Here is a 23582-nt window from a genome sequence, read left to right on the forward strand (position 1 = left end):
GCTCTGTTTCATTTAGTTATTTTTCTGAGATTTTGCCTTATTGTTTCATTGGGAGCATATTCCTCTGTCTCTTCATTTTTCTTGGCTGTGTTTGGTTCTATGAATTAGGTTGAACACCTAAATTTGAAGAATGATCTTTATATAGTCATCTCCTGTGTACACTGTGTGTGCCTGGTGACTTTGGCTAGCTGGTTGGAACTGTGGCTGTCATGCCCTGGGAGCTCCAGGGCATTCTGAGTTGGGGCCACACTAGCGGAGTGGCTGAAGTTGGATGCAGGCTGGGGAGGTCCTAGGGCTCTCTGCACAAAGGGCATGCCGGCCAGACAGGTAAAGCTGAAGTGGGTGCAAGCCAGGGAGTCCCAGTGCTCTCTGTACGAAGGGAATCTGGCAGGACAGCTGATGTGGGCATTGCCCGGGGAGGACAGGTGAAGCTGAAGTGAGTACAAGCCAAGAGTCCTGGAGTGCCCTGCCCCAGGGGCACCCTGGTGGGCTAGCTAGAGCCCAGACAGGTGTGGGCTGGTGGTTGGAGTGCTTTGCACAGGGGGCGCCCTGTTGGAACAGCTGGATCAGAGGCAGGTGTGTGGGTGGGAAGCTCCTGGGGCACTCCATGCAGGGGCCCTCTGGCTGGAGCCCAAACAGGCATGCATGAGGGGTTCTGGGGTACTCTGGAGCCAAAGTGGTGTGTACCTGGAGCGTTATAGGCTGCTTTGCATCTCTGTCATCTTGGGGAGATGGCTGGACCGGGGGGGGGGGGGGTCCTGTTGTGCGCCAGGTGGGGGCTGCCTACGTAAAACAGGTGAGGCTAGTGTGGACTTGATGCCCAGGAGTGTCTGAGGTGGTAGGCTGGCGAGGAGGCCTGGACAGTGCTCCAGTCTTTGCTGTCAAGCTGTGTAGGGAATAGGAATGTAAATTATGGTACTTGCCAGCTCCTTCCACCTGAAGAGAGTTCCAGCAGCTCCCCTGGCATTTGGCAGTGCTCTAGGGCTGGATCCTTTATATTCTAGTTGTTCTCTGAAACATGCCTCAGAACATCTGCGGCTGGTGAGGGGTAGGGATCCAGCTCTCAGTGGGGCAGCAGGTTGGCTATTAACGCCCAGACTGTCCTGTCCACATGGTCAAGCTGGAGAGGGAATGAAAACAGTGGCCCTCACCAGACCTGTAACCCGGAGAGAGTTCCAGCAGCGGCTCCAGCATATGGCAGGTTTCCGGGGTGGGTTCTGGCTCCTTTATATTCTAGGTTACCTTCTTCTCTACTGTTCCTCCCCACTGCAGGTTGTGGTGTTGGGGGCAGAGAATCCCTTCCTTGCCGAGTCTCTGTCTCTCATGCCATTCTCTCAGGTGGTCCATCTTCTGTGGCGCAGGTGCTGGTCAGCCGGCCCTCAGGTCTTCAGGCGGAACCGCTCTATCACTTGACGCAGGTTTGGTGCGTCCGTGCGGGAGGCGAGGCACGGTCTTCCTGCATCGCCATCTTGGTCCACAATGCCCATCAGTGCACCTGTTTTAATCATTAAAATGACCTCTAGTGGAATCTTTTAACATAGCAAGTTATATCTTTTAGTTCTGGGAAATTTTTTGTAAAGTCTTTGAAAATTCCGTATGCGTTCTTTTTCTGGGTTTCTGCTTAGTCAGATGCTGGACTTGGTATTGATTCTTCCATTTGTTTTCCTTTCTCTGTGATCTACTTTCTACTCTGAGATAGATTGCCTTCAGTATTATCTTCTCATCCTTCTATACAATTTTAAAAGTTCAGATATCACGTTTTTAATTTCCCAAGTTCATTCATGTTACATGATTCTTTTTTACTCTGCTGTGCTCTTAATTACATCTGAAACATATGACGATACTAATCATCTTTTTATTGATTTTTGGCTTTGGTGGTTTTCTCTGTATTGTTTCTGCTTCTCCAGATGTTTTCTTGTTTACTTTGGTCTTTCTCTTTAATATGGTTGGAAGTCTCTATTTGAGGCATTAAAATCTGATTGGAAGCTTTAGGATAAACCTAGTTAGATTGTCTGGAATTATAGGTCTCCCCTGACCATGTCTAAATAGAAATACATTTATTTACTGGCTCTCCTTTGGGCTAATTTGTCCAAGTGCTAATGTTGCAATCATGCCCACTGCATTATACCTAACTTCTAGCATTCTGGAAGCGGAATGGAGGAAATGAGCTAGAAATGTCACTGTTCAGTATGTGGACTTTTATTTAATCCCCCTATATTCACCCGCCTAAATTTAGAACCATTTTGCTTCAATATCTCAAGGAACAGAGACGTCGTATGTCCTGCTAGAGTTACTAGTCCCCTCAAATCTGTTGTTTATTAGTAATGGAGCTTCAGGTAAGCACATAACTACCCAGCTAGACAAAAAGAAAACTCTACTTCCCCAAATTCCTTGCAACTGTTTCTGTGTAATTATTAGGTTCTAGTTGCATTTGTCCAATATTTGAACGGCAGAAGTAGCCTCCATATTCCTTTAGCAACTATGAACACTATCAAGGTTAGAATTTTGCAGAAGGAGTGTCATAAAATGGCCCAGTATTAGGTGAGAAAGTCAACTAATTTCCTAATCACTGGAATGTATAGATAAGGCATCCATTTTCTCAGTTTCCTAATGATGTTCAGAGGCAGGTATGGTGGTGGCCGTGGCTCCAGTGACGGGAGCTTGCCTAACCACCCAGTTCTATATTTTAGGGGCATCATTTAGAGATACTCAGTTTAGAATCTGCTCTTTTTTCCTCTTTTATTGATTCTGTAAGCATTATCATTCATTGTATGAAAACTCTTCCTGCTTAAAATACCTGGGCGGTTTCTACTCCTTGTTCTTAATCCTCTCAGCTTTATGTTGCACTTGGCGGATTAATCCTGTAATTAGTTCCTTTCATTCATTCTGTGTGAGTGAATCAACCGATATTTAGATTTAGAGTGAATATGGTTGCTCCGTATCTGTACCTTTTCCACGGGAACCTGAGACTGCAGCTTTCTCCTCTGTACGAAGACAAATACCACTCATGTTGGCACCTTCCATCTTCCAGTCCTTGTACGTGTGTATTGGGAGACAGCTATACCTCTTTCATATGCTTGCCATCATTTTACTATTGTTTCAGAAAAAAAAAAGATAAATTCGATCTGGGTTAAATTACAACTCTCTTTTGCTAAGTAGTCATCTGAAAATCTTTTTGATAAGGAATGTATTTGGACTCTATTATGATGGCCTTTGATGCTATGCCTTTGAGTGCGAGAGAAGAATGACAGTTCTGAAAAATGAAAATAAAAAAAAAGATGAAGATTCTTTTTTTCTAAGTGTTCTGTAGGTCTTGAATTTTTCCTATTTATCTTCTTTCCAACTGAGTGGAAGAAATGGAACTCTGCTCTGTATTTTTGCTTCGTGCTTCACTGCTCCATGATCTGATGCAGTTTGAAGAGAGGTCCAATGAAACTATAGTTATTGAGTCAGCTCGACAGCCTAAAATCCCTTGAAATTCAATAATTCATGCTCTGAAAATAACATTCCTGTTCAAATAAGGAAAGTAAGAATCTAGCTCAATATGAAAACAGAAGGATCTCACCAAATTTGTATGCATTTTAAGGTTACAAACGTTTGAAATTGCAGATTTTGTGGCAATTCTATAGGATTATCAATTTATGGGTATTAAAATTAAAGTTATCAAAAAGGGATAGCCTTCCGTTATGTTCCTGTACGTTCTCTCTGAAAAGTATAGGCTTGCTTTTCTGCAAGCACCCATAGTTAAATAGTGACAGCAAAGCACTTACTATGGACTCCATAGTCTGCATGCCTGCTGCTTTTGCGAGAGTGCACATTCGGGCGTGCATTTCCTATTTGAATGTCAAAACAAAGGCCTAGTAAGTTCATGAATTTCAGGATGCTAAATAGCTAAAGATGATTCAGCCCCAGTGGCTTCTGTGGACATTGTCAATTCTGACCTTTACCAGCCTAAAAACTCCATCTAACAGACCAAATACCGAAGAGATTTAAAACACTCAAAAGTTTCCCATGTCTGAAAGCAGAACTTTAGAAGGAGATGACAAATGAGAGATTAGAAAAGATAACTGTAGTCAGCTCTTGTCAATTAAATAATTGCCTCACATTTTTTCACTTCTCTCTGACCAAAATTATTTCTTAAAAACAAGTCCATGATCACACTGGCCATTTTGTATAGAAGGGACAGAGCAGAAAGAACATATGTACATATGTTTTGGAAAATGGACAATTTTCCATTGATTGATTATTTAAAAAATACAACAATCAATTTCTCTATTTTAAATATTCCTGAACCAATCAGATAGATATAGAATTAGCCTAGATAAAGTGTAAGGAGACATATAAAGAGTTTTAAGGACTTCAGATCCAAAGAAGGCAAGGCAGCAGGAAGAAGATATTTAAAAAATGAAAGCAAACTTACTTTCTTCTTTTCTTCAAGAGTTTAACCTCTGAACAATATTTTATAGCAAACATTCCTTGCAACTTCCCCTAAAGTCGTGCTTCTCAAAAACACTAATTTTGGTGGGGAGAAAGTAATGGTAAGGGAGTAGCAGGAGAAGAGGCTGGTAGAGAAGCTAAGTAAATCTGATGCTTAAAGTTTAGCCCTCCTCCCCCGTACAGGTGACATCGGAGCGAATTAGCAAATAACCTTGGTTCACTCAAATTCTCTTGTTCTCGATCTCCTTGTGGAAAAAGAAATATTTTGATCTTATTTCAAAGCTTATTTATGGCTCTAACATTTAGTGCAGGTTGAGAATCCATAGATCATTCAATTTTGCTAGATGAGACTTTTATTGGCATATTTAATAGGACAATATTAATGTTGCTGTCTGTAATTGGAAAAGTAGAAATATAATTCTTGAGGCACAACTCAAGTTTTCCTTCTGGGAAAACTATTAAGCCATTTGTCTTCAATGATTATTTTTCTTTTGTAAAACACAGTGGTTACTGTTTTGGTGCTTCTAAGTTACGAGGCTGACCGGACAGCATAAAATAACAGACCAAGTCCTTATTTCTCCTTAAACATCAAGTGACTGGTACAGACGAGCATTTTGATTTTTTAAAAACGGAGGCTACGGGCAAACTAGTAGATGGGAATTTTCTGAAGCCCTTTGGATATCTTCCCCCACATTAACTATCTTTATGAAAAGTAAGTACACTGCAGGCCCCGAGTTAAGGCTCTAGAGTATAAATTTGAATTCTGACTCGCACGTTCATCTGTGAGTCCTTGTCAGATTTAGTCAAAGTCTCACTTTCCTCTTACCTGAAAAAAGACACTCAGAAGCTTGCTGTGAAGATTGATGTGAGTGAATTGCTTCTAGAGAATAAGTAATTCAATAAACATTTGCTATTCACTTTTGAAGCTGGAAGATATTTTAGAGGGCATCCTGGTCACTACCCTCATGATAGACATGAAAAGACCTCACCCTGTTTGCCAAAAATTACACAGCAAATTAATCCCTGAACCAGGATGAGATTCCTAGCCCAGGACTCCAGAGAACCGGGTCGACGACGCGCTGTGACATCCTCAAGCCTCCACAACACGGGTGGTGGAGCTTTAAGCAAGTTAAAGGATTACAAATTCGGAAGTCCCTAGCTTTTTAAGAGCTTATATGGGGGTTAGCTATGTCTGCAAGCAGATTGAGGAGACAGCAGTCATCATCTTTATAAAAATTCCATGTTTCTCAGAACCACTCCTTAATCTCCTCCTCAAGCAAAGGTCTCCGCTACTTCTTAAATGGAGAAGTGTTAGTCAGTCCTTACTATGGACTGACTTCATTTGTTCAAACCCTACCCTGCAGCATAATGGTACAGGGGGTGGCACCTTGGGGAAGGATGGGATTAGGTGAGGTCATGGGGGTGGAGCCCTCCTAAATGAGATGAGTGCTCCTCCAGGAGTCCTACGAGAGCTGGCTTCCCCTCTTTTTCCACTGCATGAGGGTCTAAGGAGAGGCCAGCCATCTGAAAGCTCTCACCAGAACCAACCACGCTGGCGCCATGATCTTGGACTTCCAGCATCCACGGCTGGAGAAACACAGTTCAGTTGTCTATAAACTGCCTTATAGCAGCATGAAATGACAGATTTAGCCCTCGGATTTTCCCCTTTTTATTGGCAGAATAAACCACTCCCTCACTAAAAAAAATGCCCATGTCCTAGTGTCTGGAAACTGAGTATGTTAGAATACCGGCAAAGATGATTTAAGGTTGCTGGATTATCCGGTGGACCCAGTGTCATCACAAGGATCCTCAAAAGTGGAAGAGGGAGGAAGAAGAATCAGGTTAAAGAGATGTGGCAATAGAAGCAGAATTAGAAAGATGTGCTGGTCCTGGCTTCATGACGCTGGAGGGAAGCTGAGAACCAAGGAATACAGGTGGCCTTGATTAGCTTCTAGAACTTCCAGAAAGGAACGCAGCCATAATCACAACTTGGTTTTAGCCCAGTGAGACCCATGTTAGATTTCTGTTCTACAAAACTGCAAGATAATATACTTCTAAGCCAAAACGTCTGTGGTAATCTGCATACCTCTGCTTAAATCGGGATTTGCAAAGAAAATAGGTATTTTTTAAAAAATCACATTACTATAACTTAGTCATCAGGAAGAGGCCTTTGCTAATAAAAACCTGTAGGAATAAACGGATTGCTAGCTCAGTTCTGAGTCATGGCTTAAAATGGCTTTGGCCAAATTACCAAACACAGTGTTTCTCTGGGATTGCCAGATGAGGCCTGTAATCCAACTACCATTCAACATGGCTAAATTTATAAAATGAGAGTCAAAATGATCTATTTCTTCATGGAAATAACAGGATGGAATTCCGGTCCCAGGCAGCGATGTAGGAAGACCCTGAACTCACCTCCACCACGAACACACCAAGTCTACACCTACTTACAGAGTAATCCATCCTGCAGAAGAACTGAAGCCTCACTGAACAGCTTCTGCACATCAAAGCACAGACCGCAGAGAGAATGGCAAGAGAAACAGAGACATGGTAAGGAAGGGAATCCCAACACTGTGAACTGCAGTGGGGAGGGACATGGAGCAGATGTGTCTGCCTTGGGCCACAAACAAAAAGTCCTGATATAAAAGGCTAACTAGAATATAAAGAAATCAGTCCTAGAAGCTGCAAAATCATGGGGGCAGGGGTGGGGAGGGTGCTGCTAGAACTCTCTTTGGTTTGAAAGGGCTGAAGAGCATCACTGTTTCCATTCCTCCTCCACCTTGAGAGCAGCTCTGGTCAGTGCTCACTACAGCTTGAGGCATCTCGCCCAAGGTGACACAGGCACAAAGCATCATGGAATACTGCAAGCCTGTACCACTCTGGCTCCAGAGGGGATGCCAGGGCACCCCCAGCACAGAGTAAATGCCCACTTAGGCTCCCAACAACTCACAGGGTGTCTGCTATGTGGCGCCACCCAGAAACCCCCAGCCCTTGCATGCCATGGTTCCAGCCACAGTGCCAGACAGCACCCTGCCTTGCACCCACCTCAGCTTCTGCACTCCTACCCGGGTGGAGAGTTTTAGGATTCCCCCCACTTGCAACCACTTGAGCTCCAGTTGACCTGCCAGGGCACCCTCTGCACACAGAGCCTGGAACTACCTCGGCCTGCAACCGCAGCTCCGTACATCACACTGAGGATGCCCCAGCATGAGTGCCCCAGGATCCCCAGTCCATCACAGCCAAAGCTCCAGTTCACCAAAGTTACCAGGCATGTGCGGTTTACACAGGACACACCAATGAAGCAGCTTTTCCGACTAGTTCACAGAACCAAGCATAGCTCTCAGCTATTGGGAAGACAGCCTAATGGAAAGTGGAAAGCAACTAAGCTGAACAACAATAAAGAGAAATGAGGGTGGGTTGAAGCACCTCTAGGACAAGTGAACAAACATCCACATTATAAAGGACCCAAAATGAGAAAAGAGAGAAAAAGGCTGAAAACTTCCCTAACCTGGGAAAGGAAACAGACATCCAGGTCCAGGAAGCCCACAGAATTCCAAATAAGATGGAGGTCCACACCAGGAAACATAAAGAGAGAATTTAAAATCAGCAAGTGACAAGCAACTAGTTATATACTACGAGCTCTATAAGGCTAGTACCCCATTTTTCTGGAGAAACTTTGTAGCCAGAAGGGAGTGACATGATATAGCCAAAGTGCTAAAAGGAAAAAGGAAAAACAAAAAACCTGCAACTAAGGATGCTCTACATGGCGAACTCGTCATTCAGAATAGAACGGAAATTGTTTCCCAGGCGAACAGAAATTAAGGACCTCATCAACACACATGCCTTAGCAGAAATAGCAAAGGACTTACTTACAGCCTTTTCTTTTCCATTTGAATAATTAGAAGAAAATTATGAAAGGAAAAACTTTCATGAATACAAGCTAACATACAGTAAAGGTGGTAGAGCAATAATTTATAAAGCTACTATGATGGAATTAGATGTAAAACAGGACAACATATACATGAAATGTGGAGGCTACCAGTAAAAATCAAGTTCTTCTACAATGTGTTAAACTTAACCATCAATTTAATATAGGCTGCCATATACGAGCCTCATGGTAATGAGAAAACAAAAACCTATAATAGATACAAACGAAATAAAGCCAAGCATAACACTAAAGAAGTCACCGCTCGCAAGAGAAGAACTACAAAACAACCACAAAGCAATTAACAAAATGCCAGGAAGTACATACTTATCAGTTATTACTTTAAATGAAAATGGTTGAAATGCTCCAAACACCCAGTGTGATAAAATGAAAAAACAAGCCCCATCTGTATGCTGTGTATAACCGTATCAAGAGACAAAGAAGATATAAATGTAAACATCTATGCACTCACCATGAGAGCACCTACATACACAAAGCAAATATTAAACAGAGAAATTGATCATGATCCAGAAATAGTAGGGGACTTTAACACCCCACTTACATCGGTGGATAGATCATCTAGCAGCAAATAAATTAAATAAGGAGAGAGTGTCTCTAAATGACACATTAGACCAGATGGACTTGACAGAACAGCCTATCCAAAAACAGCACAACATAAATTATTTTCAAGTGCACAGGGACCATTCGCCAGGACAGATCATATGTTAAGGCACAGAAAAAGCCTCAATAAATTTAAGAAGACTGAAATCATATCAAGTCTCTTGTCTGACTGCAAGTATATGAAACTGGAAAACATTTACAAGAAAAAAAACTGGAAAAAACACAGACACATGGAGATTAAACAACCAGTGGATCAGTAAGAAATCCAAGATGAAATTAAGAAATACACTGAGGCAAATATCTTTGGGACGCAGTGAAAGCACTTTTAAGAGGGAAATTAATAGTGATATAGGCCTACCATCTCAAAGAATCTAATCTTACACCTAAAGGAACTATAGATCATAGTGGAAACAGAGTAAAAAGAATACAAGATCAGTAAAAGAGCTAATTCTTTGAAAAGATAAAGAAAACTGATAAGCCTTTAGTCAGACTCATTAAGTAGAACAGAGAGAGTGCCCAAATAATTAAACTTAGAAGTGAAAGAGGAGAAATAACCTACACCACAGAGAGTTTTAAGAGACTAGGTCAAAAAAACTACATGCCAATAAACTGGACAACCTAGACAAATGGATACATTCCTAGATATACACAACCTTCCAAAAGTGAACCAGAGAGAAATAGAAAATCTGAACAGACTGATTACCAATTCAATTTTCTTACTAATTAAAAACAAAGAAAACAAAAAACAAAGTCGAGGGCCAGATAAATTCTACCTAACATTTGAAGAAGGGTAATACCTATTCTTTGCAAACTATTCCAAAAAGTAGAGGAGTAAGGGAACCTTCCAAATACATTCTACAAGGACAGCATTACCCTAATACCAAAAACAGACAAAAACATCACAAAAAAGAAAGTTGCAGGCCGATATCTGTGATGAATGTAGATGTAAAAATCCTCAACATAACATTAGCAAGCCTCATTCAACAATACATTAAAAGGATCATTTGCCAGGATCAAGTGGGGTTTATTTCAGGGATGCAAGGATGGTCCGATATCTGCAATCCCATCAATCGATACACCACAATAACAGAGTGAATTCTCGTCTTAGTATATGTAGAAAAAACATTTGATGAAATTCTACATCCTTTCATGATAAAACTCTACAAAGCAGTTTTAGAGGGAACATACTTCAACAAAATAAAAGCCATATATGAAAAGCCCACAGCTAATATCATACTAAATGGTGAAAAATGAGAGCCTTTCATCTAAGATCAGGAACAGGACAAGGATGTCCACTCTTGCCACTTTTATTCAGTGTAAAGTCCTAATGACACAATCAAACAAGAAAAAGAAATAAAAGTTATCCAGATTGGTAAGGAAGAAATAAAATTGGCACTACTGCAGATGACATGATACTACATATAGAAAACCCTAAAGACAGCACCAAAAGCTATTAGAACCATTAAATGAATTCAGTAAAGTGGCAAGATAAATCAGCTGCATTTCTATACACTAATAGCAGAAAGAGAAATTAAGAAAATAATTCAATTTACATTTGCATCAAAAAGAATCAAATACTGACTAAGCTGAACCAAGGAGGTGAAAGACCTATACTCTGAAAACTATAAAAAACTGATGAAAGAAATTCAAAACAATCCATAAATAAATAAACAGACATACCATGCTTGTGGAGTGGAAGAATTAGTATTGTTAAAACGTTCATGTTACCCAAAGCAATCTAAAGATTCAATGCAATCCCTATCAAAATACCAGAAGCATTTTTTTTAAACAAAACTACAGCAGATTATCCTTAAATTTATATGGAACCACAAATGACCTTGAATAACCCAAATAATGTTGAAAATGAACAAAAGTGGAGGTATCACAATCATAGATTTCAAGATAGGCTATAAAGCTATAATCAAAACAACACAGATCAATAGAACAGGATAGAGACTTCAGAAGTATAACCGCACATACACGGTTAATCTGAGAAGGCAAGTATATACAATGGGGAAAGACAGTTTCTTCAATAAATAATACTGGGAAAACTGTACCAGTTTCTTATACCATCCCCTGAAGATCTAAATGTGGGACCCAAATCCATAAACCTTTTAGAAGAAATACAGGTGGTAATCTCTTCGACATCAACCTTATTAACATTTTTCTAGATCTGTTTCCTCAAAGAAGACAAAATCAAAAATAAAGTAGCAGGACTACACAAAAATAACCTTTTGCACAGTAAAAAAAAAAAGGCAACCTACTTGATGGGAGAAGGTATTTGCAAATGATATATCTAATAAGGGGTTAATAACCAAAATAAAGAACTTATACAAGTCAACACCAAACAAAAATCTGATTTTAAAAACTGGGCAGAGGACCTGATTGGACGTTTTTCCAAAGAAGAGATACAGATGGACAACAGACACTCAACATCACTCATTACCAAGCAAATGTAAATCAAAACCTCAATGAAATATCACCTTATACCTGTCAGAGTGGCTAGTATCACAAAGACAGAAAATAACAAGTGTTGGCAAAGAGTGGAGAAAAAGAGAACTTGTGTGCTATTGGTGGGAATGTAAATTGGTGTAGACACTGTGGTAAACAGTACCAAGATTCCTCAAAAATTAAAGTATCAAATGATCCAGTAATTCCACTACTGGGTATTTACCTAAAGAAAATGAAAACACCAATTCCAAAAGATATATGCACCCCCATGTTTGCAGCAGCAAAGCAAGTGTCCATTAATAGATGACTGGATAAAGAGGATGTGGTATATATCCAATTGAGTATTATTTAGCCAAGAAAAAAAAAAATAATGAGCTCTTGCCATTTGCAACAACATGGATAGACTTAGAGGGCATTACGCTAAGGGACGTAAGACAGAAAAAGACAAATACCACATGATTTCACTTATATGTGGAATCTAAGAAATAAAACAAGCAAACAAAAAAGCAGAAATGGGCCCATAAATACAGGGAACAAACTGGTAGTTGCCAGAGGGTAAGGAGTTGGGGATGGAGGAAATGGCTGAAGAAAAGTGGTAGACACAGGCTTCCAGCTTTGGGATGAAAAGTACATCACAGACAATATCGTCAGTGGTATTTTAACAGTGTTGTATGGTGACGGGTGGTAGCTACACTTGCAGTGAGCATAACACAGACTTGTTGAGTCACTATGTTGTACACCTGAAACTAATGTAGCTTCGTGTGTCGACTCCAATTAAAAAAAGGGGATGAAGCAATAAATGAATTTTGACTATGTTTAAAGTATTAGGAGATTTACAAACAACACATTTCAACCAAACAATAATCATTAGAAATTGGAGCCAGTTTTCTCATCTTTAAAATTGGTACCTAAGAAATTGAGTTGCTAAATATCACACAGACATTAAGCTTTAGAGCCTGGACTCCAACCTCGGCCCTCTGATCATGGGACTTGTGCACTCGTCCGCTACCTTATGCTATCCATGATAGGTCCCCTAATATGATGCGCTATTCGTATGGCAGTAGTGAGACAGGGACTTTCACCATGAGTGAAAATAGGTATTTTCAAAGGCCAAGAAGTAGATCAACTGCAAAGCGGGAAAAGCAAATTGTTTGCAGGTTAAGGAAAACTTCTTAGCACAGTAGTCTCTGCAAATTTTTAGTTTGCAATTAGCAAGGAAATCAATTTTGCTTAGGCAAATCATTTGATAATTCATGCCATTTCAAAATTTGCTAACACTACCCTTAATATAATCAATTATTTAAGTTTCACAGATCAGTAACATAATGACAAGAGACAAGTGTTCATTATGTGTTCACTATTTCAAAACTGGGATGAGTGAGAATAAAGATGGGTATGACCTTCACATTCATAGGAGAAGACATCAAACATGGAAAATTAAAAACTCATGAACTATTTCTTTTCTTCCAGAAATAAAACAAGTAATAAACTGCTCTACGTGAAGAAGGAATGGTTCTTGGCCATTGCTGCATGCAACACACATGAAAAGTCTAAAAAAACGAAGACTAGAAGTTATGACTCCTTATGTCTACAAAATATTGAGATAATACCCAATCATTCCAACTCTTGTATAAGAAACTCAATTTTATGATGTGAAATGTAAAGTGACTTAAGTACTTTCATGTAAGTAATGTTCATAGGAACACGGTTTGTAATGGTTAAAAATTAGGAAAAAACAACTGTTGATCAACAGAGGAACAGATGAATAATTATTAGAATATGGTGTAGTCATACAATGGAGGATTGTATAATAATTAAAATGAACAAGTCTCATCATAGTATTGATCTTAAACATACAAAGTTTTGTTTAAATGAAAATCAATGTTAGAGAAATTTTCATATAGTGAGATATCACTTATGCAAATTATAAACTTCTATTGTGTATGGATATTTTTGAGAAAGTTAATGCATAGAACAGTAAACTTTAAACATACAAAATTCATTAGGGTGTTTGTCACAATGAAAGGGAGTAAAAATTCCAAAGAAAAAGTTGTATTTTATTAAGTAATATCTGAGGCAAATATAATAAAAATATTAAACCAGTGCTGAGATCATGGGTATTAGTCTTGTTGTGTTTCAAAATATTTATAAAAGTTCACGGATTTAAAAAAATACTATTTCAGGCAAAATGTGTTTGAATGAAAAATTCAGAAAATTATTTCAGTTTATCACAATATGCAAATATTCTACTCAGTGTTTATCAATCATTACCACATAGTCTTACGAAAAATAAAGTCAACACAAGCCTCTCTGAAGATTTCAAGATAACCAGACAATATTGGACGTTCTAGAGGATTTAATTCAGGAAAGAAAACTGGAAAGTTCAAGCTCTCATGAGCTCAACTTTCAATTTTATTTGACAAATTCCCATTTGCTCTAAAAATGTGCAAATTGCCTCCTTATAGAGAATGTCCCTGAGAATTCAATCCTGGTGTTTAACTTTCAGCGTCCTTGGAAAAGGGAGGTACATTCTACACTTGCAGGGTCACAAATCACCCTGTGCAGGGTTGAACAGAACAATTTTACGTGACTGACCTGTGCGGATTAGCACAGACTCAACCAACAGAAGATGGTCACGCCAAGATCATTGCCAGGACCCAAGCGGCACTGTTCTTAATGGTATCTCAGAGGTAAGCGGATGTCAAAGGTGAGTCCAGCTGCTCTTCTGCAGCATGGGAGGACAAGCAGAAATAGCAAAAGGACTCTGCAGTATCATTAAGCTGCGCTCCCGTCAATGAAATGGGGTAAGATTCCCTGCTCTCAATCAACGCATTGCTGCCCCTCCGCACCCCCTCGCCTGGTCTCCTTTCTACAACCTTGGTGATTTTGAAGGCACAAACCTGGTCAAGTCACTCCTCTGCTTAAAAGTCTTCCGGATCTTCTCTTGCTCTTCGTATTAGGCTGAAAACTATTAACGTGACCTACCAGCCTCATCTGAGCCCACTCCTCCTCTGGCTCTAGCACTCTAATTGGGGTCACTTCACCTCAGCTCCGGTCTATTGTAATTAATTGGTTTACTCAGGTCCGTTTATCATCTAGTCTCTGGTCTCGTCCCTGAGGGCAGAGATCCTGTTTATGCTGTTCATCATGGTTCCATTAGTGCCTGTCGTTCTGCTTGGAATACGCGAGGGCTCAACAAGTGTTTCTTGAAAGGAGGGAAGGGGGGAACACAGGGAAAGGGGAAGAAATGGGCTTTATTGTAAAATGAAGTAAATGTAAATATATTTTTATAAAGTATTACTAGTAATGACATGATTTGGGGCCGATCAGAAAAAGTATCTTTTAGAATCTATCCTCATGGCAGCTCAGTGTGTCTGTCCATGGCTCCATTTGATTTTTTTGTGGGTGGGGGTGGGGGGCAGACGATAACACAACAAAGTGTTTTGGTGCCTACGGGGGTTGAAACGATTCAAGCCTGAGGCCCTTACTGACCCCTCCCTGAGGGTCATCAGGAGCTCACCGTGAACAAGACCATGAAGGAGGTCCGACCCAAGTGCGCAGGTCCTGTGCGGCCTGAGGCCGTCCCTTCTGTCCACGTGTAAACAAAGCTACAGCCGTCCTGTCTCAGCTCAGGGCACGAACCCCTCAAACACGTACTCCATTCTCTACATGTCGTTTTTTTAAATAGAAAAATTTTAACATGGAAACTGTCAGATCATCTGTATTTTGCCCAGAATTGTGTTAGAAAAAGTGGAATAAATTTAAGAGGCAAAACCCTTATATAAATACCCTTTAAATGACAGGTAGTTCTTAAGCAAATTTTCTTCTGAATTTATATGTGAAATTTCAGTTCCCTTTCTCCTCACCTCAGAAATCTGCATATATCTTTCTTCTAAAAGAGTAACTTCCTCTATAGATATATCAAAATTTTCAAAATATCACCATTTTGTTATTATTATCAACTTCTGTTATCTATATATACAAATTTTTTGCTTCAGGTTTTTTTTAAAAATCAAGGGAAATTCAGGGAAGATTGAAGAGGAGGATCCTGAGCTCGCCTGACCTAAGGACACACTGACATGACAGCTACCTCTGCACAACTAACTCTAACAGCGACCTGAAGCCTGGCAGAGCAGACCCTGCCCAATTAATCCTTGAGAACAGGCCACAGCAATAGGGTAGTAGGGGTGCAGACGCAGTTGGGAACCCAACTCCCAGCAAGACTAACTACAAATGGAAAGGGCATCACAAGCATGGAGAGCGATATGAATAATAATAATAATAATAATAATAATAATAATATTTAATAATAATATTGAATAACAATGATTAATAACTCACTCTGAGAAACAACACAGAAACAGCAGCTTGAAAAGAGCTTGGGTAGATGTGAAAGAGACTTATTTACTAATCTCAGACTATGTTCTGGATGGGCAGGGATCTTCAAGAGATTTCACCAAGAGGAAAAGTGCTCATGGGCCTCACTTTTCTTCCCCTCCCCCGGCCTAGGTAGCGGGACGCTTACAGGAGCCAGCACTAACGCTTTCTATCTACATTGCTAGAATTGTGCTCCCAGCCCTCACTTTCCTTTGTGGCCACCACAATCCAACCCATCAAACCTAGACACGCTTCCAAAGCCGCGCCTGCCCTGCCGCACCTTGTAAACAGCTCCAGCAGGGGTAAGCACCACTCCCACTGCCCTGGGGAAGGGGTACGATAACCCCACACACCACAGTGCCCTCAATTCCAGCATCCTGGCCACTTAGCTGTCTGTGGAGGCAGTAAGCCCTGCCATTCAGTGTGCCAACAGCCGTGGCAGAGACACTCACACACCGTCGAGAACCTCTCAGACTAACAGGGAGCAAACCCTGCCCTTTGGTACTGCCTGCAGTTCTGGCAGAAAGCATAAGTGCAGTCAGTCAGCTGGACTTCCAGAAATGAGCCCACAGCAGCCTCAAGTCTCTCAACAGTGAGGAAACTAAACACTGCTCAGGGCACTGACACTAGGTAAAGCAGGTCATTGCAGCAGGCTGGGCTGGAGGCAATCACAGCTGAGCCACGATGAAAAGGTACATACAGCCCACAAAGGGGACACCCCAGGAGCACCTAGTTTTGGTGACCAAGGGGATATCCCTGTAGGACACCACAGGACCTCTTCTATACAAGACCACTACTTTAAAGACCAGGAGACAAAACTGACTTCCCTAATATTTAGAAACAAACACAGAGAGTCAGACAAAATGAGATAAAGAAATATGTCCCAAATGAAAGAACAAGACACAATCACAGTAAAATAACTAGACGAAACAGAGATAAGGAATATGCCTAATAAGGAATTCAAAGCAATGATCATAAAGATATTCACTGGATTTGAGAAAACAGTGGATGAAATAAGTGACAATTTCAACATTAAGACAGAAAATAGAAAAAATAATCTCTCAGAGATAAGGAATTCGATTAATGAAATAAAAAAATACACTATACAGAATCAACAGAAGATGAGAGGATGCAGAAGAATGGATCAGCAATCTGGAAGAAAGGGTAATGAAAACCAACCAGGCTGAACAGCAAACAGAAAATAAAAATTAATAAATGAGAAAAGGTTAAAGGAGCTCAGCACCATCAAGTATAATGACATGAACATTTTAGGGATCCCAGAAGGAGAAGAGAGAAAGAAGGGAAAAGAGGGATGCCTAGTGGCTCAGTCAGTTAAGCATCTACCTTCAGCTCAGGTCATGGGATCAAGGACCATATCAGGCTCCCTGCTCAGCAGGGAGCCTGCTTCTCCCTCTGCCTGCTGCTCCCCCTGCTTGTGCTCTCTCTCTCTTTCTGACAAATAAGTAAATACAATCTTTAAAAAAAAAAGAGAGAGAGAAAAGAAAGTATTAGAAGAAATAATAGCTAAAAACTTCCCAAATCTGGGGAAGGAAACAGACATCCAGGTCCAGGAAACAGAGAGCCCCTAACAAGACAAACCCAATAGGTCCACACCATGACAAACAACAATTAAAACATCAAAGAGCAATGATAATCTTACAGCCACAATACAAAAACAGAACAAAATACAAGGGAAACCCTATACGACTATCAGCTGATTTTTCAGTAAAAACTTTGCAGGCCAGAAGAAAGTGGCAGGATATATTCAAAGTGCTGAATGGACCCTCAGCTCTTTGGGCAACTAATCTTTGATAAAGCAGGACAAAACATCCGGTGGAAAAAAGTCTCTTCAATAAATGGCACTGGGAAAATTGGAAAGCTACATGCAAAAGAATGAAACTTGACCACTCTCTCACACCATACACAAAGATAAACTCCAAATGGATGAAAGACCTCCATGTGAGACAGGAATCCATCAAAATCCTAGAGGAGAACATAGGCAGCATCCTCTATGACATCGGCCAAAGCAACCTTTTTCATGACACATCTCCAAAGGCAAGAGAAACAAAAGATAAAATGAACTTGTGGGACTTCATCAAGATAAAAAGCTTCTGCACAGCCAAGGAAACAGTCAAAAAAACTAAGAGGCAGCCCACGGAATGGGAGAATATATTTGCAAATGATACTACAGATGAAAGACTGGTATCCAAGATCTACAAAGAACTTCTCAAACTTGATACACAAGAAACAAATAAATCATAAAATGGGCAGAAGATATGAACAGACACTTTTCCAATGATGACATACAAATGGCTAACAGACACATGAAAAAATGTTCAACATCACTAGCCATCAGGGAAATTCAAATCAAAACCACACTGAGATAGCACCTTACGCCAGTTAGAATGGCAAAAATTGACAAGGCAAGAAACAACAATTGCTGGAGAGGATGTGGAGAAAGGGGATCCCTCCTACATTGTCGGTGGGAATGCAAGTTGGTACAGCCACTCTGGAAAACAGTGTGGAGGTCCCTTAAAAAGTTAAACATTGAGCTACCCAATGACCCAGCCATTGCAATACTGGGTATTTACCCCAAAGATTCAGACGTAGTGAAGAGAAGGGCCATATGCACCCCAACGTTCATAGCAGCATTGTCCACAATAGCTAAATCGTAGAAGGAGCCGAGATGCCCTTCAACAGATGACTGGATTAAGAAGATGTGGTCCATATATACAATGGAATATTACTCAGCTATCAGAAAGAATTATTTCTCAACATTTGCTGCAACATGGACGGCACTGGAGGAGATAATGCTAAGTGAAATAAGTCAAGCAGAGAAAGACAATTATCATATGGTTTCTCTCATCTATGCAACATAAGAACTAGGAAGATCGGTAGGGAAGAAAGGGATAAGAAAGGGGGGGTAATCAGAAGGGGGAATGAAACATGAGAGACTATGGACTCTGAGAAACAAACTGAGGGCTTCAGAGGGGAGAGGGTTCGGGGGAATGGGATAGACTGGTGATGGGTAGTAAGGAGGGCACGTATTGCATGGTGCATTGGGTGTTATATGCAACTAATGAATCATCGAACTTTACATCAAAAACCAGGGATGTACTGTATGGTGACTAACATAATATAATAAAAAAACATTTAAAAAAAAAGTCCTGAAAGTTAAAACAACAACAACAAAAATCCAACACCAAAAGTACTCTATCCAGCAAGACTATCATCCAGAACAGAAGAGAAAAAGAGTTTCCCAAACAAAAATTAAAGGAATTCATCACCACTAAACCAGCCTTATACATGTTAAAGAGAATTCTTTAAGTAAAAACGTAAGGTCATACCTGGAAGAAAATTATGAAGGGAAAAAATTTCACAGGTAAAAGCCAATATATAGTAACAATAAATCAATTACTTATAAAGTCACTATTGAGGCTAAAACACAAAAGTGATAAAATCAATTATATCTACAAAAATTAGTCAAAGAATACACAAAATGAAAAGGCATAAGATATGATATGATATCATAAACATAAAACATGGAGGAGGAGTAAAAATTTAGTGCTTGGAATGTGTTTGAACTTAAGCAACTATCAACTTAATACAGACTGCTATACGCATAAGATGTTACATATGGACACATGGTAACCACAAATCAAAAACCGGTAATACATACACAAAGAATAGAAAGAAAGCCAAGCAGGACACTAATCAAAGCCATCAAACCACAAGGGAAAACAGCAATAGAAGAAGAAACGTAGAAGAACTATAAAAACAACCAGAAAACAATAAGTATATTTGCTTATCAATCATTTTAAATGTAAATGGTCTAAATGTCCCAATTAAAACACATAGGATGACTGAATGAATAAAAAACACAAGACCCATATGTATCCTGCCTACAAGTCTCACTTCAAACCTAAAAACACATGCAGACTGAAAGTGAAGGGATAGAGAAACATATGCCATGCAAATTAAAGTGCAAAAATGGTAGCAATTCTTGTATCAAAGGGCATTACATAATGATAAAGGGAACGACTCATCAAGAGGTTATAACAATTGCAAATATCTGTGTACACAACACAGGAACACCAAAATATATAAAGCAAATATTACCAGAAACAGAAATTGACAATAATATGATAATAGTAGGGGCTTTAATACTCCACTTACATCAATGGATAGATCATCCAGATAGATAAATCAATAAGGAAAGAGTGGCTTTGAAACATACGTTAGACCAGATGAATCTGACATATATACAGAACATTCCATCCCCAAACAGCAGAATAAAAATTCTTTTTAAGTGCACATGGAACACTCTTCAGGATAGATTACAGGACAGGTCACAAAATAACTTTCAGTAAATTTAAGATGGAGATCATATCAAGTAGGTTTTCCAACCATAACAGTATGATACTAGAAATCAATTATAAGAAAAATCTGGAAAAAACACACAAACATGCAGAGGCAAAACAGCATGCTACTCAACAATCAGTGGGTCAACTACAAAAAGCAAAGAAAAAAATCAAGGAATACATGGGGACAAATGAAAATGAAAACACAACAATCCAAAATCATGAGATGCAACAAAAGCAGTAATAGGGAATTTTATAGCAATACAGGCCTACCTCAAAAAAACAAGAAAATTCTCAAATAAAGAACCTAACCTTACACCTGAGGAGCTACAAAGAAAACAAACAAACCCAAGGTTAGTAGAGGGAAAGAAATAAAGATTTGTGCAGAAATGAACAAAAGAAAGACTAAAAGAAGAATGTAAAAGATCAATGAAACCAAGAGTTGGTTTTCTAAAAAGATAAACAAAATTGAAAAAATTAAGCCAGATTCATCAAGGAAAAAAGAGAGAGGATTCAAAAATCAGAAATGCAGGAGAAGAAATAGCAGCTGATGCCACATAAATACAAAGAATTATAAGAACATATTATGAAAAATAATATGCTAACACACTGGATGACTTAGGCAAATGGATAAATTCCAGAAACATACAATCTTCCAAAACCAAATCAGGAAGAAATAGAAGATTTGAACTGAGCAATTACTAGTAATGAAATTGAATCAATAATCAAACTCCCACCAAACGAAAGTTCAGGACCACATGGCTTCACAGGTAAATTCTACTAAACATTTAAAGAAGAGTTAATACCTACTCTTCTCAAACTGTTCCAAAAAATATAAGAAAACTTCATAACTCATTCTACAAGGCCAGCATTACTGTGATACCAAAACCAGACTGGACACCACAAAAAAACCAAAATCAGGTCAGCTGGGTGGCTCAGTCAGTTAAGGGTCTGACTCTTGGTTTTGGCTCAGGTCATGGTCTCAGGGTCCTGATACCAAGCTCCACATCAGGCTTCCTCTCAGCGTGGACTCTGCTTGTCCTTCTCCCTCTGCTCCTCCTCCACCCTGGAGAAATAAAATCTTAAAAAAGAGAAAAACAAACCCAAAACCAAGTCCAAAACAAACAACTAACTATAGGCCAGTGTATCTGATGAACATAGATGCAAAAATCCTCAAATATTAGCACACCCTATTCTACAATATATTTGAAAAATTATTCACGATCAAGTGGGATTTTTTCCAGGGATGTAATGGTGGTTCAATATGTGCAAGTCAATCAGTATGATACATCACATTACCAAGAGGATAAAAACCATACGATCATCTGAAGAGATGCAGATATAGCATTTGATATTTTCAACATCCTTTCATGATAAAAACTCTCAGCAGAGTGGGTGTAGAGGGAACATAACTCAACGTAATAAAGGCCACATATGACAAACCCACAACTAACATCATACTCAATGGTGAAAAACTGAGAACCTTCTCTCTAAGATCAGGAACAAAACAAGGGTTCCACTCCTGCCACTTTTATTCAACATAGTACTGGAAGTCCAAGCCATAGTAATCAGACTAGAAAAAGAAATGAAAGACATCCAAATTGCTAAGGAAGAAGTAAGGCTGTCACTTTTTATAAATGACATGTTACGACATACAGAAAACCCTAAAGACCCCACCAAAAAACTATTAGAAATGATAAATGAATTCAGTGAAGTGACAGGATACAAAATCAATATAAAGTATGTGTCACGTCTCTATGTACTAGTAACAAAGTAGCAGAAAGAAAAATTAAGGAAACAATTCAATTTACAGTTGCACCAAAGGATAAAATACCTAGGAATAAATTTAACCACAGAGGTGAAAGACCTAGTCTCTAAAAACTATAAAACACTAATGAAAGAAATGGAAGATAAAACAACAAATGTAAAAGCACACCATGCTCATGGATTCGAAGAACTAATATTGTTAAAATGTCCATATTACCCAAAGCAATATATTGATTAAATGCAATGTCCTTCAAAATACCCATGACATTTCTCATAGAACTAGAACAAATAAAATTTGTAAAGAACCAGAAAAGGCCTCGAATAGCCAAACCAGTCTTGAGAAAGAAGAATAAATCTGGAGGTTTCACGATCTCAGATTTGAAAACCTGTAATATGGTACTGGCACCAAAAAAGGACATACAGATCAACGGAACAGGATAGAACCCAGAAATAAACCTACACATATATGGATAATTAATCAATGACAGAAGAGGCAAGAATATACAATGGGGAAAAGACAGAATTTTCAAAAAATATTTTTGAGGAAACTGGGCAGCTACATGCAAAAGAATGAAACTGGACCACTTTCTTACACCACACACAAAAATAATCTCAAAATGGATTAAAGGCTTAAATGAGAGACCTGAAACCATAAAACTCCTAGAGGAAAACATAGGCAGCAATCTCTTTGATATTGGCCTTAGCAACATTTTTCTACATATGTCTCCTAAGGCAAGGGAAATAAAAACAAAAATAAACTTGGGACTACACCAAAATTAAAAGCTTTTGTACAGCAAAGGAAACCATCAGCAAAATGAAAAGGCAACCTACTGATGAGAGAAGATATTTGCAAATGATCTGATAAAGGGTTAATATCTAAAATATATAAAGAAGTTATACAACTCAACATCACAAAAATAAACTGATTAAAAAATGGCCAGAGGACCTGAACATTTTTCAAAGGAGACATAAAGATGACCAACAGACAAATGGAAAGATGCTCAATATCATTAATCATCAGGGAAATGCCAAACAGACAAACACCCCCCCCAAACAAAACAAAACAAACACCCAAACACAATGAGAGATCACCTCACACCAGTCAGAATGACTAGTATCAAAAGGCTGAGAAATAACAAGTGTTGGCCAGGATGTGGAGGAAAGGGAACCCTTGTCACTTAGGAATGTAAACTGGTGCAGCCACTGTGGAAGATAATGTGGAGTTTCCTCAAAATATTAAAAACAGAAATACCCTATGATCCAGTAATTCCACGACTGGATGTTTACCCAAAGAAAAAGAAAAGACTAATTTGAAAAGATATATGCACCCCTATATTTATGGGAGCATTATTTACAATTGCCAAGATATGGAAGCAACCCAAGTGTCTGTCAACAGATGAATGGATAAATATGGGGTGTATATATGTGTCTGTGGATAGATAGATAGATAGATTGCTGCCCCAGGAAGCGTAGCAACTAATGGGCAAGAGGGCGTCTATCAGGCACAAATACAGTGGGAGGGTGGGTAAAATATATACATATATATATTTATATTATATTATATATATAATATTTATATTATATATATCATATATCATGATTATATATATATAAAAATGGGGTGTATATATATGTGTGTGTGT

At 39.2% G+C, this 23582-nt stretch overlaps 1 protein-coding gene and 1 long non-coding RNA gene across 6 annotated transcripts in view; one reads left to right on the top strand and one right to left on the bottom strand.

Annotated features, from left to right (window-relative positions):
• LOC125282454 (uncharacterized) overlaps nucleotides 1-13229 on the top strand; it is a 406235-nt gene extending 393006 nt beyond the window's left edge. Inside the window, exons 4-5 of one of the 2 annotated variants that reach the window (XR_008960914.1) lie at nucleotides 6805-6987; nucleotides 12905-13229. This is a non-coding gene — a long non-coding RNA (uncharacterized LOC125282454). The remainder of the gene's footprint in view (nucleotides 1-6804; nucleotides 6988-12904) is intronic. The other variant, XR_007189607.2, reaches the window with a different exon arrangement.
• The window catches only part of GUCY1A2 (guanylate cyclase 1 soluble subunit alpha 2), a 425356-nt gene that overhangs the window by 23262 nt on the left and 378512 nt on the right, over nucleotides 1-23582 (bottom strand). The gene's annotated exons all lie outside the window — the stretch shown is intronic.

The sequence above is a fragment of the Ursus arctos genome, unplaced genomic scaffold (assembly GCF_023065955.2).
Source record: "Ursus arctos isolate Adak ecotype North America unplaced genomic scaffold, UrsArc2.0 scaffold_22, whole genome shotgun sequence".
In the NCBI taxonomy this organism is placed as follows: domain Eukaryota; kingdom Metazoa; phylum Chordata; class Mammalia; order Carnivora; family Ursidae; genus Ursus; species Ursus arctos.